Source organism: Dasypus novemcinctus, chromosome Y (assembly GCF_030445035.2).
Source record: "Dasypus novemcinctus isolate mDasNov1 chromosome Y, mDasNov1.1.hap2, whole genome shotgun sequence".
Lineage (NCBI taxonomy): Eukaryota > Metazoa > Chordata > Mammalia > Cingulata > Dasypodidae > Dasypus > Dasypus novemcinctus.
This window is the reverse complement of record NC_092216.1, coordinates 31664971-31678939: the sequence shown is the minus strand read 5'-3', so window position 1 is coordinate 31678939 and position 13969 is coordinate 31664971. Positions and strand designations below refer to the sequence as shown.

Sequence of the window (13969 nt, the reverse complement as noted above, 5' to 3'; positions counted from 1 at the left end):
CCACCCCCCCTCTCCCCCCCCCCCAACAACACTCGTTCCCATCATCATGACACATCCATTGGATTTGGTAAGTACATCTTTGGGCACCTCTGCACCTCATATACATTGGTTCACATCATGGCCCATACTCTCCTCTATTCCATCATGTAGGCCCTGTGAGGATTTACAATGTCCGGTGATTACCTCTGAAGCACCATCCAGGGCAGCTCCATGTCCCGAAGACGCCTCCACCTCTCATCTCTTCCTGCCTTTCCCCATACCCTTTGTCCATTATGTCTACTTTTCCCAATCCAATGCCACCTCTTCTATGTGGACACTGGATTGGTTGTGTCCATTGCACCTTTATGTCAAGAGGAGGCTCAGATTCCACCTGGATGCTGGATGCAATCCTCCCATTTTCAGTTGTAATCACTCTAGGCTCCATGGTGTGGTGGTTGTCCTTCTTCACCTCCATCTTAGCTGAGTGTGGTAAGTCCAATAAATCAGATTGTAGGTGCTGGAGTCTGTTGAGGCTCAGGATCTGGCTATCACATTGTCAGTCCAGAGATTCAAATCCCCTAAATATATCTTAAACCCCAACATTAACTGCACCTCCAGCACATTAGCATGAAAGTCTTATGAAGGGAGATCCCATCTGAGTCCAGATTCATCACACATAAACACCATTTCCAAAGAGGGGCCATCTGCCCTGGTAGTTAACCCCATCGGCCATGACCATAGGAGTTATGGTCATGGCCGATGGGGTTATTTTTCATTTTTTAAATACCCCTTTTTTAACCCTATTTTAGTTTTTGTTTTCTTAAATTGTTATGTATTTTACTTATGATGTTTAAACCTTTCGTTATTATTTCATTTTCCTATTAAGTGAATTTGAAAATATTCTTGGCTTCATTTTTGAAGAAGTTTTAGATAACAAAAGGGTTACACCTATGGTAGGGGAGGATGACTGGTGTGGGGTGTCTGTGATGGGGGATATATGGAAGGAAGTTCATGTGGGGATATATACAAGGTATATAAATATGTTCAAATGTTCATGGGGCATTGCCACAGTGGGTAGAGATTCACACAATAACTGAAAGAATATTGAAGTCCTATCCTTGGGAACTCTGCCACATTCTCTAATGCTACAGCAACAATCCCCCAAGGAGCAAAGACTAGTGAAAAAGGATGGCCCATTGATATACCCTTGAGATTGATGACTATGCTTATGTACTTTTTGCTCTTAAATTTGTAACTTAGCCTAGTGATGTAGGATACCTAAGAGTTATTTCCTGAGAGCCTCCATGTTACTCAAATGTGCCCTCTCCCTAAGCCAAACTCATATAAATGCATTACTTTCTCCCCCAATGTGGGACATGACTCCCAGGAATGAGACTGGACACTGAACTAAAGGGAGGGAAAGGTAAAGATACATGAGTTTATATAGCTAAGAGACTTCAAAGTAAGCCAGGAAGCCATCAGAGATTTACACTTAAAATGTCTCTGCAGGATGTCATAGACTGCCGAAGCAGATGCTACCACAAATAGTGGGACACTTGAAGGATCCAGAGATACCAAGCTCATATGTTCAGGGCAGATAGCTCCAGAGATTGATGCCTGGCCACTGGGTCCTCCTTTGGAGTTTGTGCTCCCAAGTGTGACAGAGTTGGACTCAAATGTGCTTCTCTACACATGCCTCTTTTATCTCTTTTATTTGAACTTATAGTTGATTCTGGAATTGGTAGGTGTACGTCCAAAAGACTTGAATTTCTGGATGGTTCATGTGTCAGCTGGGCCCTGAGACTCAGTGGAGGTGTAACACCTACTCTCCAGTTCATTGGCCTCACCCAGGACAACTAACAAGGAGGTGAGGATGGACAACCACCATACCAAGGAACTGAGAAAGTCAACAACTGCAAGCAAGAAAGTCTCATCTATTAGCCAAATGAGTTCAAAGTCACCTCTCAGGTAGAGCAGGCATCACCATTCCAGAATCCTCAGGATTGGGGAATAAAATATAGATTAGTGTGGACTTACTGGTGTTCTACTATAGATGTACTGTGGTTCTATCAGTGGAAAAACTATTCATTGATGTGGAGACAATGGCCACTGGTGGTGCTGAAGTCAGGGAGAGGGAAAAAGAGGTATAATATGGGGGCATTTTCAGGACTTGGAATAGACCTGAATGACATTGCAATGACAGATACAGGCTGTAGCATTTTGATATTATGGATGAATTCCAAAAAGAAATATCAGATTATGTATGGAAACTGATCTTTCTTGGGGGGGCATATTAAATTATGTTGGATTCACAGGTTTACTTGATTAGGTAATTATGGCACTTGTGCCAGAAGGGCATTGAGACCCCACCCTTTGATCAGCAGGGACACACAGATAAAAGGCAAGGCAAAGGACAGAGTTAAGCATTCTTAATGTTGTAGTTTCGATGTTGCAGTTTGATGCTGAAGCTGGAGCCCTGGGAAGCAAGGAACCCTGAACCCAGAGAGAAGCAATACCCTGCAAGGGAAGAAACACAGGAAGCCTGAACCCTTGCAGATGCCAGCAGCCATCTTGCTCCAACACGTGAAAATAGACTTTGGGGAGAGAAGTAACTTATGCTTTATGGTCTGCTATCTATAAGTTCCTACCCCAAATTAATATCCTTTGTTAAAAAAACAACCAATTTCCGGTATTTTACATCAGTACCCCTTTGCCTGATTAATACACAGGCCATTATATATTCTGCCATAACCTACAGAATTGAGTGTGAGAGAGTGTAAACTACAATGTAAACTATAATCCATGCTTAGTTGCAATGCTTCAAAATCTGTTCATCAAGTGTAATGAATGTAGCACACTAGTGCAAGAAGTTGGTGATGTCGGGAACAGTAGGAGGTGTAGGGAGTAGGGCATATGGGAATCTCTCATATTTTTTAATGTAACATTTTATGTAATCTAAGGATCTTTTAAAAATAAAATTAGAAAAGACACAAAGGCCTCTGAGCTGACTACAAAGGGGTATCCAGGGATCTACCATCCCCAGAAAGGGGAGAGAGAGGGGCACTGCCTAAGGCTGACAGCTTTTAACCCACAGTTCTGGTCTGCTGTGTCCCACAGCCCTTCCAGGCTGAGTGGGACCACACTGTTGTCTACCTTGGGACACTAAACAGGACTGGAGAAATCCAACATTCTCAATCTCCCTTTCTTATAGCTGACACTGACTGTTGAGGATGTACCTTCCCAGGAAACAGGGAAGAGAGGGACAAGATCTAAGGTTGACTCAGGTTTTGACCCACAAATTTGATCTGTTGTGTCCCATGGGCCCTTCCAGGCCAGGGAGGCCTTGCCATTGTTTGCCTTCGGAGGCTGCAAGAGAGTAAAGAAATCTGACCCTCTCAATCTCCTCTATGAACAGGGACTGATTGATGAAGATGGAGAAGGGAGTGGAATTATTTCTTACCCAGAAAATGGGAGGGGGCTGCCAGAGAAGGCTAGAGACTTTTTTTATAAGAAAGTTCAAATTACAAGGCTCTTAGGCTCCAGGTAGGACCCTTTCAGATTGATCCAGGCTGTGTTACAGCAAAAACACTCTAAACATGCATTGAACTGAGAGGACTGTCAAAGAGTGCCATCTGTTGGCAGAACTAGGTAGTACATATGAGAAAATAAAAAATAAATGAGGCATTTTCTGACCTTTATAGCTTTCCTCCCAAGGCCCTAGGAAGTAGGTCTGCAACCCATTACTGGGTGCAGAGCACACCTTTGAGCAACTAACAGGGACAAGCCTAATGATCCAGGTTGAATCAAGAATCAAAGAGCAACAGTAACACACAGCCTCCTGCCACTAAATCCCAACAAAAGACAAAGAAATTGAGCATCTGAGTAAACTACATACTAATCAGGTGCCTAGAATCAGCAAAAATTTATGAGCCAGAAGAAGAAAATGGAAGACATAACCCAGGAAAAGGAATATATCAAAGTCCCAGAAGAGATGCAGGATTTGAGAGAACTAATTAACAAGATGTGTACCAATTTCCAAAATTAAATTCATGAGTTGAAGGACAATATGGCTAAAAGGATGAATGACATCAAGAAGACGTTGAGCAAGCAAAAAACAGAATTTGAAATGTGGAACAGAAAAGCAACTGAGCTCATGGGAATGAAAGACACAATAGGTGACATCAAAAACACATTAAAGGTCTACAACAATTTCAGGCAGACTTGAAAGGACAGAAGAAAGTATAAGTGATACCAAAGACAGAACAGCTGAAACTGAAGAGAGAAAAGAACAGAGGGAGGAAAAATATGGGAAAAAAAATTGAGCAGAGGCTCAGGGAGATGAATGACAACAGAAAACGGACAACAACATACATGTCATGGGAGTTCCAGAAAGAGAAGAGAAGGGAAAAGGATTAGAAATAGTATTTAAGGGAATAGTAAAAATTTCCCAATGCTCACAAAAGGAATGAGCCTGCATGTCTAAGAAGCCCACCTTATCCTAATCAGAATAAATCCAAATAGACATACTCCAAAAGATATATTATTCAGAATGTCAAAAGTCAAAGATAAAGAGAAAATTCTGAGAGCAGTAAGGCAAGCAAATCATCACATACAAGATATAGATTGACAGGATGGATAATAAACACATAAGTAATAGTATGCCCAGTAATAGTATGGATTTCTCATCAGAAACCATGGAGGTAAGAAGACAGTGGTATGATGCAATAAGGAGACTGAAAGAGAAAAACTACCAGCCAAGAATTCTGCACCCAGCAAAACTGTCCTCCAAATATGAAGGTGAGTATAAAATATCCACAAACAGAAACTAAGAGAGTTTGTAAAAGAGAATCCAAATTGCAGGAAATAATAAGGAAGCCATAGAGCCTGAAAGAAAAAGAAGGGAAAGGCCTGGAGGAGAGTAGGGAAAAAAGAAGAGCAGAAAGGATAACCAAGAGAAAAAAGACACCAAAATATGACATGACACATGAAAACCAAAGAATAAAATGTAGGAAGTAAACAATGCATTTACAGTCCTATCATTGATTGTTAATGGATTAAATGCACCAAACAAAAGATATAGATTGACAGGATGGATAATAAACACATAAGCCATCCATATGCTGCTTACAAGAGACTCACCTTTGACTCACAGATACAAACCAGCTATAAGTAAAAAGTTGGAAAAAGATACTCCATGCAAATAGTAACCAAAAAAGAGCAGGGACAGCTATACTATTATTGGACAAAGCAGACTTGAAGTGAAAAAAAGTTATGAGTCAGAGAAGGCCATTATATATTAATTAAAAGGACAACCCACCAGGAAGATATATTTATGCACCTAACCATGGTGCCCCAAAATACATAAGACAAACTCTGTCAAAACTGAAGGGAGAAACAAGCATCTGTACAATAATCACTGGAGACTCTATTACACCACTCACATTATGAGACAGAACAACTGGACAGAAGATCAACAAGGAAACAGAGAACTTAACAATAAATGAGTTAGACGTAATGACACACAGAATGCTGCATCCAAATGCAGCAGGTTATACATTCTTCTCACATGCCCATGGACCCTTCACCAGGATACACCACATGTAGGGCACACTGTAGGTCTCAATACATATGAAAAGACTGAAATTATACAAAGCACCTTCTTAGATCATAATGGAATGAAATTGGAAATCAAGAATAGATAGGAAAAAGGTAACTTTGCAACTGTGTGGAGTCTAAACAACACACTCTTAAATGATCAGTAGATCAAAGAAGAAATTGCAAGTGAAATCAGTAAATGTATAGACAAATGAAAATGAGAACACAAATTATGAAAACTTAAGGGATACAGCAAAGCCAGTCTGGAGAGGGAAATTTATAGCCCTAAACACCTATATTAAAAAAGAAGAAAGCGCTAAACTCAAAGACTTAACTGAACACCTAGAGAAATTGGAAAAAGAACAGCAAACCAATCCTCAAAGCAAACAAAAGGAAAGAAATAATAAAGATTAGAGCAGAAATAAATGAAATTGAGAACAACAACAACAAAAAAATAGATAAAATCAAAACCAAAAGTTGGTCCTTTGAGAAGATCAGTAAAATTGACAAATTGCTAGCAAGATTAACAAAGAAGAAAAATAGGCAAATAAATACAATCAGAAATGAAAGGAGGGAAGTAATGACTGACCCCACAGAAATAAAAAGAATCAAAAGACGATATTATGAGAAACTGTATGCCAACAATGACAACCTAGAAATGGGCAAATTCCTAGAAAGGCACAACCAACCTACACTGACACTACAAGAAATACAAGAATTAACAAACCAACCATATTTAAAGAGACTGAATCCATCATCAAACACCTCCCAACAAGGAAAAGCTCAGGGCCAGATGACTTCAGAGATAAATTCAACCAAACATTTCAAAAAGAATTAACAACAATCCTGTTTAAACTCTTCCAACATGATGAAGAGGAGGAAAAATTACCCCACTCTTTTAATGAAGCCAACATCTCCCTAACACCAAAGCCAGATAAAGACACTACACGGAAAGAAAAGTACAGACCAATCTCTCAATGAACACAGAGATGCAAAAATTCTCAACAAAATATTGACAAATTGAATCCAGCAGCATTATTGAAGACTTACACATCACGACCAAGGGGGATTTGTTCCTGGTTGCAAGGTTAGCTCAACATAAAAAAAAACATCAACATAATACACCACATTAAAAAAAATTGAAGGGGGAAACGGACTTTGGCCCAGTGGTTAGGGCGTCCGTCTACCACATGGGAGGTCCGCGGTTCAAACCCCGGGCCTACTTGACCCATGTGGGGCTGGCCCATGCGTGGTGCTGATGTGTGTGGAGAGTGCCGTGCCACGCAGGGGTGTCCCCCGCATGGGGGTGTCCCCCGCGCAAGGAGTGCGCCCCGTAAGGAGAGCCGCCCAGCGTGGAGGAGGGTGCAGCCTGCCCAGGAATGGCACCGCCCACACTTCCCGTGCCGCTGACAACAGAAGCGGACAAAGAAACAAGACACAGCAAAAAGACACAGAAAACAGACAACCAGGAGAGGGGAGGGGAATTAAATTTAAAAAAAAAAAATTGAAGGGAAAAAACACATGGTGATCACAATAGACACAGAAAAGGCATTTGACAGAATCCAGCATTCTTTCTTGGTAAAAAAACACTTCAAAAGGTATGAATAGAAGGAAAATGCCACAATATGATAAAAGGCATATATGAAAAACCCACAGCCAACATTGTACTCAGTGGGGAAATGTTGAAAGCTTTCCATCTAAGATCAGGAACAAGACAAGGATGCTGGGAAACGGACTTTGGCCCAGTGGTTAGGGCGTCCGTCTACCATATGGGAGGTCCGCGGTTCAAACCCCGGGCCTCCTCGACCCATGTGGAGCTGGCCATGTGCAGTGCTGATGCGCGCAAGGAGTGCCGTGCCGCGCAAGGGTGTCCCCCGCGTGGGGGAGCCCCCACACGCAAGGAGTGCACCTGTGAGGAAAGCTGCCCAGCGTGAAAAGAAAGAGCAGCCTGCCCAGGAATGGCGCCGCCCACACTTCCTGTGCCGCTGATGACAACAGAAGCGGACAAAGAAACAAAAGCAGACAAAGAAACAAGACGCAACAAATAGACACCAAGAACAGACAACCAGGGGAGGGGGGGAAATTAAATAAATAAATAAATCTTTAAAAAAAAAAAGACAAGGATGCCTACTATCATCATTGCTATTCAACATTGTACTACAAGTTCTAGCTAGAGTAATTAGAGAAGAAAAAAAATTAAAGGCATCCAAATAGGAAAAGGGGACATAAAACTTGCACTATCAGCAGATGACATGATCCTATGTTTAGGAAATTCTGAAATGTCTACAACAAAGCTACTTGACATAAGAAATGAGTTCAGCAAAGTGGCAGAATACAAGATCCACATGCAGAAATCACAGTTCTTGTACAGTAGTACTGCATAATCAGAGGAGAAATCAGGAAATTCCATTTACAATAGCAACAAAAAGACTCAATATGTAGGCAGCAACTTAGTCAAAGAAGTACAGGACCTAGATGCAGAAAACTACAAAACAGTGGTAAAAGAAATTTAAAATGACCTAAACAAATGGAATGACACTCTGTGTTCATGTACTCTAAGACTAAATATCATGAAGATGTCAATCCAACCTAAACTGATTTATAGACTCAATGTAATACCAATAAAAATTCCAACAGTCTACTTGACAGAAATAGAAAAGGCAATTATCAAATTCATTTGGAAGGGAAAATGCACTCAAGTAACCAAAAGCATTCTAAAAAAGAAGAGCAACATGGAAGGAATTTCAATGCCAGACCTTGAAACATATTACAAAGCTACAGTAGCCAAAACAGCATGGCACTGGCATAAAGAGAGACTCATTGATCAGTATAATAGAATTTAGAGTCCAGAAATAAACCCCCACCTCCATGGTCAACTAGTTTTTCAGACACCCACCAAGTCCATGTTAATGGGGAAAAAGTCCCTTCAATAAATGGTGCTGGGAGACCTGGATATCTATAACCAAAAGAATGGAATGGAACCCCTATCTTACATCCCATACAAGAATCAACTGAAAATGGATCAGAGACCTAGATATGAAAGCACCATAAAACTGCTTGAAGAAAATGTAGGGAAACATCTTAAAGACCTTGTGCTACATGGTGGTTTCTTGGACCTTACATCCAAAGCACACAAAACAAAAGAAAAAATGGATAAATGGGACCTCCTCAAAATTAAACACATGTACACCTCACAGGACTTTGTCAAAAGGGTGAAAAGGCAGCTGCCTCAGCAGAAGGAAATACTTGGAAATCACATGTCCAATAAGGGATTAAGATCCATGATATGTAAAGAGATGTTACAACTCAAAAATAAAAAAAGACTCAATTAAATGCAAAAGACATGAATAGATATTTGTCCAAAGAAGAAATACAAATGGCAAGAAAACATGTGAAAAAAATGTTCAATATGAGTAATGATTAGGGAAATGCAAATCATACCTAAGAGATATCTTTTCACACCTATCAGAATGGCCACAATTAAAAAGTCAGAGAACTACAAATGTTGGAGAGGATGTGGAGAGATAGGAACTCTTACTCACAATTGGTGGGAATGCAGAATGGTACAGCTCCTGTGGAGAACTGTTGGGCAGTTCCTAAAGAAGTTGAATATAGAGCAGTGGACTTGGCCTAGTGGTTAGGGCATCCATCTACCACATGGGAGTTCTGTGGTTCAAACCCCGGGCCTCCTCGACCCATGTGGAGCTGGCCCATGTGCAGTGCTGATGCACACAAGGAATGCCCTGCCACTCAGGGGTGTCCCCCACATAGGGGAGCCCCATGTGCAGGGAGTGCGCCCCGGAAGAAGAGCTGCCCAGTGCAAAAGAAAGTGCAGCCTGCCTAAGAATGGTGCTGCACACATGGAGATCTGACACAACAAGATGATGCAACAAAAAGAAACACAGATTCCCATGCCGCTGACAACAGACGTGGACAAAGAAGAATATGCAGCAAATAGACACAGCAGACAACTGGGGCAGGGCAGGGATGAGGGGAGAGAAATGAATAAATAAAAATGCCAGTGACCCAGCACTATCACTATGGGTCTACACCCAGAATTGAAAGCAGTGATACAAATACACATCTGCACACTCATGTTCATAGCAGTGCTAGTCACAATGTCAAATTCTGGAAAGAACCCAGGTGTCCATCAACTGACAAATGTATAAACAGTGGTATATTCCCACAATGGAATATTATGCAGTACTTGAGAAGAAATGGGCAAGCGGATTTGGCCAGACAGATAGGGCATCTGCCTACCACATAGGAGGTCCAAGGTTCAAACCCAGGGCCTCCTGATCCATGTGATGAACTGACCCATACACAGTGCTGATTTTCCCAAGGAGTGCTGTGGCACGCAGGAGTGTCCCCCGCATAAGGGAGCCCCACGTGCAAGGAGTGCACCCCATGAGGAGAGCCACCCAGCACAAAAGAAAGTGCAGCCTGCCCAGGAGTGGTGCCACACACATGGAGAGCTGACAGAACAAGATGATGCAACAAAATGAGGCACAGATTCTGGGTGTCACTGACAAGAGTACCAGTGGAAACAAGAAGAACACACAGCAAATGGACACAGAGAGCAGGCAACTGGGGGTGGGGTGTGGAAGGGAAGAATAATAAATAAAAAATAAATCTTAAAAAAAAAAAAGAAGTCCTAAAACATTTGACAACATCAATGAACCTGGAGGACATTATGTTGAGTGAAGCAAACCAGACACAAAAGGATAAATACAATAAATAGAGGATCGCTATGAACTAAATATATTATATAACATATTGTATGATTCCATTTACATAAAATGTAAATGTAAATCAATTTACAGAGGGGAAATAAAAGTATCTGTGCAAGAATAGCCAAAAAGGGGAGCTGTGAACAGTAGGAAGCACAGATGGAGAAGTGATGGATTTACTTTTTAAATTATTATTCAAATTAAGAAAATGCTCTAGTAATGATGGAGGTGATGAATGCACAACTATGTGATGCTGCCAAACACCACTGGTTGTGCGGTGAACTGTATGCTTTGTTGATACATATAGATAAAAATGATTTGTTAAAAAAAATGACAAACAGCACTTAAAAATGGGAAACTATGTAAATAACACTTTCACCAGAGAAGAAACATTCAATTCTTTTCAGCACTAGGGAAATACAAATTAAAATCTGCTATGACATCATATAGACATAGTAAAATGTCTAAAATCAAGAAAGATAATACCAACTGTTTAAGAAGATGTGGAAAACCTGGAGCCCTCATACATTTCTAGTTAGAATGCCAAAAGGTGCTACCACTTTGGGAAACATTTTGTCAGTTTCTTAAAAATATAAACTGGGAAACGGACTTGGCCCAGTGATTAGGGCATCTGTCTACCACATGGGAGGTCCGCGGTTCAAACCCCAGGCCTCCTTGACCCATGTGGAGCTGGCCCATGCGCAGTGCTGATGTGCACAAGGAGTGCCCTGCCACGCAGGGGTGTCTCCCGCATAGGGGAGCCCCACATGCAAGGAGTGCACCCCACAAAGAGAGCTGCCCAGGGTGAAAGAAAGTGCAGCCTGCCCAGGAATGGCGCCACCCACACTTCCCCTGCCGCTGATGACAGCAGAAGCGGACAAAGAAACAAGATGCAGCAAATAGACACAGAGAACAGACAACCAGGGGAGGGGGGGATTAAATAAATAAATACATCTTTAAATATATATATATATATATAAACTTACATCATTGTTGCTAGTTCCACTCCGAGATATCTATCCAAGACAAATTGCTGTACCATGATTCCCACAGCAAGTTCTGGCTGTCAAAACTGGGGAAAAAATACAAATGCCTATCAACTGGGGCTTGGATAAGAGAAGGTGGTACATCGTAAATAGCTCTGCAGCTCTAAGGCGGTAATTTCATTCAACTAACTTCCACAGAATAAACAAGTTATCCGTGTCTGGAAAAATGCCAAAGACTGAAGCAGGCTCCGGGCCCCCAGCCGCCCGCAGGCCCCGTGAAGGCAGCCCCCAACCGCACAGCGGGAGCTTTGGCGGCAGCGCGGGCCAGGCGCATCCTCAGCGCAGTGCGGGGACGGCCGCTCGCCCGCTTTTCCGCGATGCCGGCGGCGCCCGCAGCCCCGCGTCCCGCGCCCTGGCCCGCCCCGCCGCCCCCGCACACGTACCGCACAGGTACCGAGCTCCGAGCCAGGAGCAGGCCGGCGTCTGAGAAGGCACCATGCGCTCCGCCTGAGGGTTCCGGGCTGGCGCTTGCTGCCGGGCGCGGAGCCTCGGCCCGGCCCAAGCACCAGGACACCGCCGGGACTGGAACCCCTGAGGGTCCGAAAGGTGCAGCCGGCGCGCGTGTGCTGGGCGGGGCCTCAGGGGGCGGGGCTGAGCGGTGGGGAAAGCGTCTGCGCGGCCAGCGGCGGGGCTAAGCGCCCGCCACGCCCTTGACAGAAGCCCCACCCCTGCCGCGGCCCCAGGCGGACCCGCGCACGTAGAGCTCCTGCGCGCTCCCGTCCCACTAGACTTGGGGCCCCTACCTGCGTCCTCCGGGAGGAGGGTCTCCCCACCCCCGAGATCCAGCCAGCGCCTGGCAGCCATGCAGATCCCCCTGGCCAGGTATGGGGACGCCTCCCGGGAGGAGCTGTCAGCCCCAACCCCCCTTGTGAGATAAATATTCTTCTACATCACAGAAGCTCAGGGTGCAGCGCAATAAAGGGCAGCAGGAGGTGTGCTGGGTGGGGGGGAGCGGGGAATCTCATTGTAAACAGATGGTTACTGGCCCCTTTTCAACTAACAGGTCATGATTCTAGGACCCAAGATTATAAAAATAGTTAAAATGAACAGAATTATTGTAGTTTCCCAAGATACGCAGGATTTTAAAGTGGAAAATCTTCAAGGGAAATTAAGACCTATGAAATGCTATGGTTATAAGTGAATCAACACTTGGAATATTTTAGAGCAATACTTGGGACAAACTATCAGTAATTCATCTTTTAGGACTTGTGTAATCACTCCAAACAGATTATTCCTGTAATGTCAAAAAACTATCATATAAATGGAAACTTAAAAAAATTTTTTTAATTTAATTGTCTTTTTTTACGCTACCTTGAGCACAAATGTTACATTAAAAATATGAAGCTCCCACCCCCCTACCCCCACTATACTATGCAAATAAAGAGAGACAGAATGAGGATTAATGGCTGGCAGGGGTTGAGGGGAGTGGGGAAGGTGGAGTAACTCCTTTTGGGTCTATGAGTTTTCCTTCAGAATGGATAAAAATGTTCTGAAATTAGATAAATTTTATGCACAACATACTGAATGTACTAAGTGCCACAGAATGTACTGTCAAAATCATTAATTTTATGTTATGTCACTTTCCCCTAACAAAAAATATACAGATAATGTGAAGTGGAGGAAAAAGAAACTCTCATAATTATAATGCTCTTATAGTGCTTAAAAGGAACACTTTCTTTCTACTATATCTCTCACCTGCACAGTTCTGAGTTGTCACCTGCTGATGGTAGAGTTCCATGCCATCCAAAAGGACAAGGTGTGCCTACATTGCAAAGGAACCACAAAAATCCTGACTGGTTCCTGTTCAAGGAATAGGTTTCTCTAGTTCTAAAAATGACTAAAAGCTAGGGTATTAAGTTAAACAAGTATTATCAACACAGACATACTCAAGATGAATTAGGAGGAAAAAGGAATTTTGCAATTGAGCAAGTCTCTTGCTAGACTTCATTACTAGTATCAATTAAAGCATTTTTTCTTTTCTGCTCTAGTACAGAACCTGGTCAGAGGGTTTTTCTCCTAGCTCACTTAAGCTTCCCCTCTTCTATTAGTGCCTTTGCAGGGTTCTCTCTGACCACATGAACCTTCCCTGCCATTCTTTATCTCCCATTTCTCCCCTCCTCCCTCCAGTTCCTCTTCCCCCTCCTCCCCCTCCTTCTCTTGCCTCTTCTCTCTCTTCTCTCAGGCTTTTCTAAACCACAAGAGGCCATGGCCTCATTTCCATTGTCATAGAACCCTCAAATCCCAAAGAACTGCAGAATCACTCATCAAAGTTGGCAAGTTTTTTATTTTACTTGTGCAGAAGACATGATCTTTTTTGGTTATTGTTAGCATGGAGTATCTTTTTCAAAGATTTCACTTTCAGGCAGTTTTTATCCCTGGATCTAAGGTGAGTCTCTTGTAGGCAGCACATGGATGGCTCATGTTTTTCCATCCATTCTGTCAGCCTGTATCTTTTTTTTTAAGATTTATTTTATTTATTCCTATCCTCTTACCCCTCCATTGTCTGCTCTCTGAGTCCATGTGCTGTGTGTTTTTCTGTGTCTGCTTGCATTATCTGGCAGCACTGGGAAACTGTCTTTTTTTGTTTTTCCATCATCTTGCTGTGTCAGCTCTCCATGT

The 13969-nt window shown here is 42.7% G+C and overlaps 1 long non-coding RNA gene across 3 annotated transcripts in view; it reads right to left on the bottom strand.

The window, feature by feature from the left end:
* Positions 1 to 12161, bottom strand: part of LOC139438411 (uncharacterized) — a 76487-nt gene extending 64326 nt beyond the window's left edge. For all 3 annotated transcript variants that reach the window (XR_011648087.1, XR_011648086.1, XR_011648085.1), the window contains exons 1-2: positions 12094 to 12161; positions 11291 to 11376 (exon numbers count right to left, since the gene is read on the bottom strand). This is a non-coding gene — a long non-coding RNA (uncharacterized lncRNA). The remainder of the gene's footprint in view (positions 1 to 11290; positions 11377 to 12093) is intronic.
* Positions 12162 to 13969: the final 1808 nt, after the last annotated feature.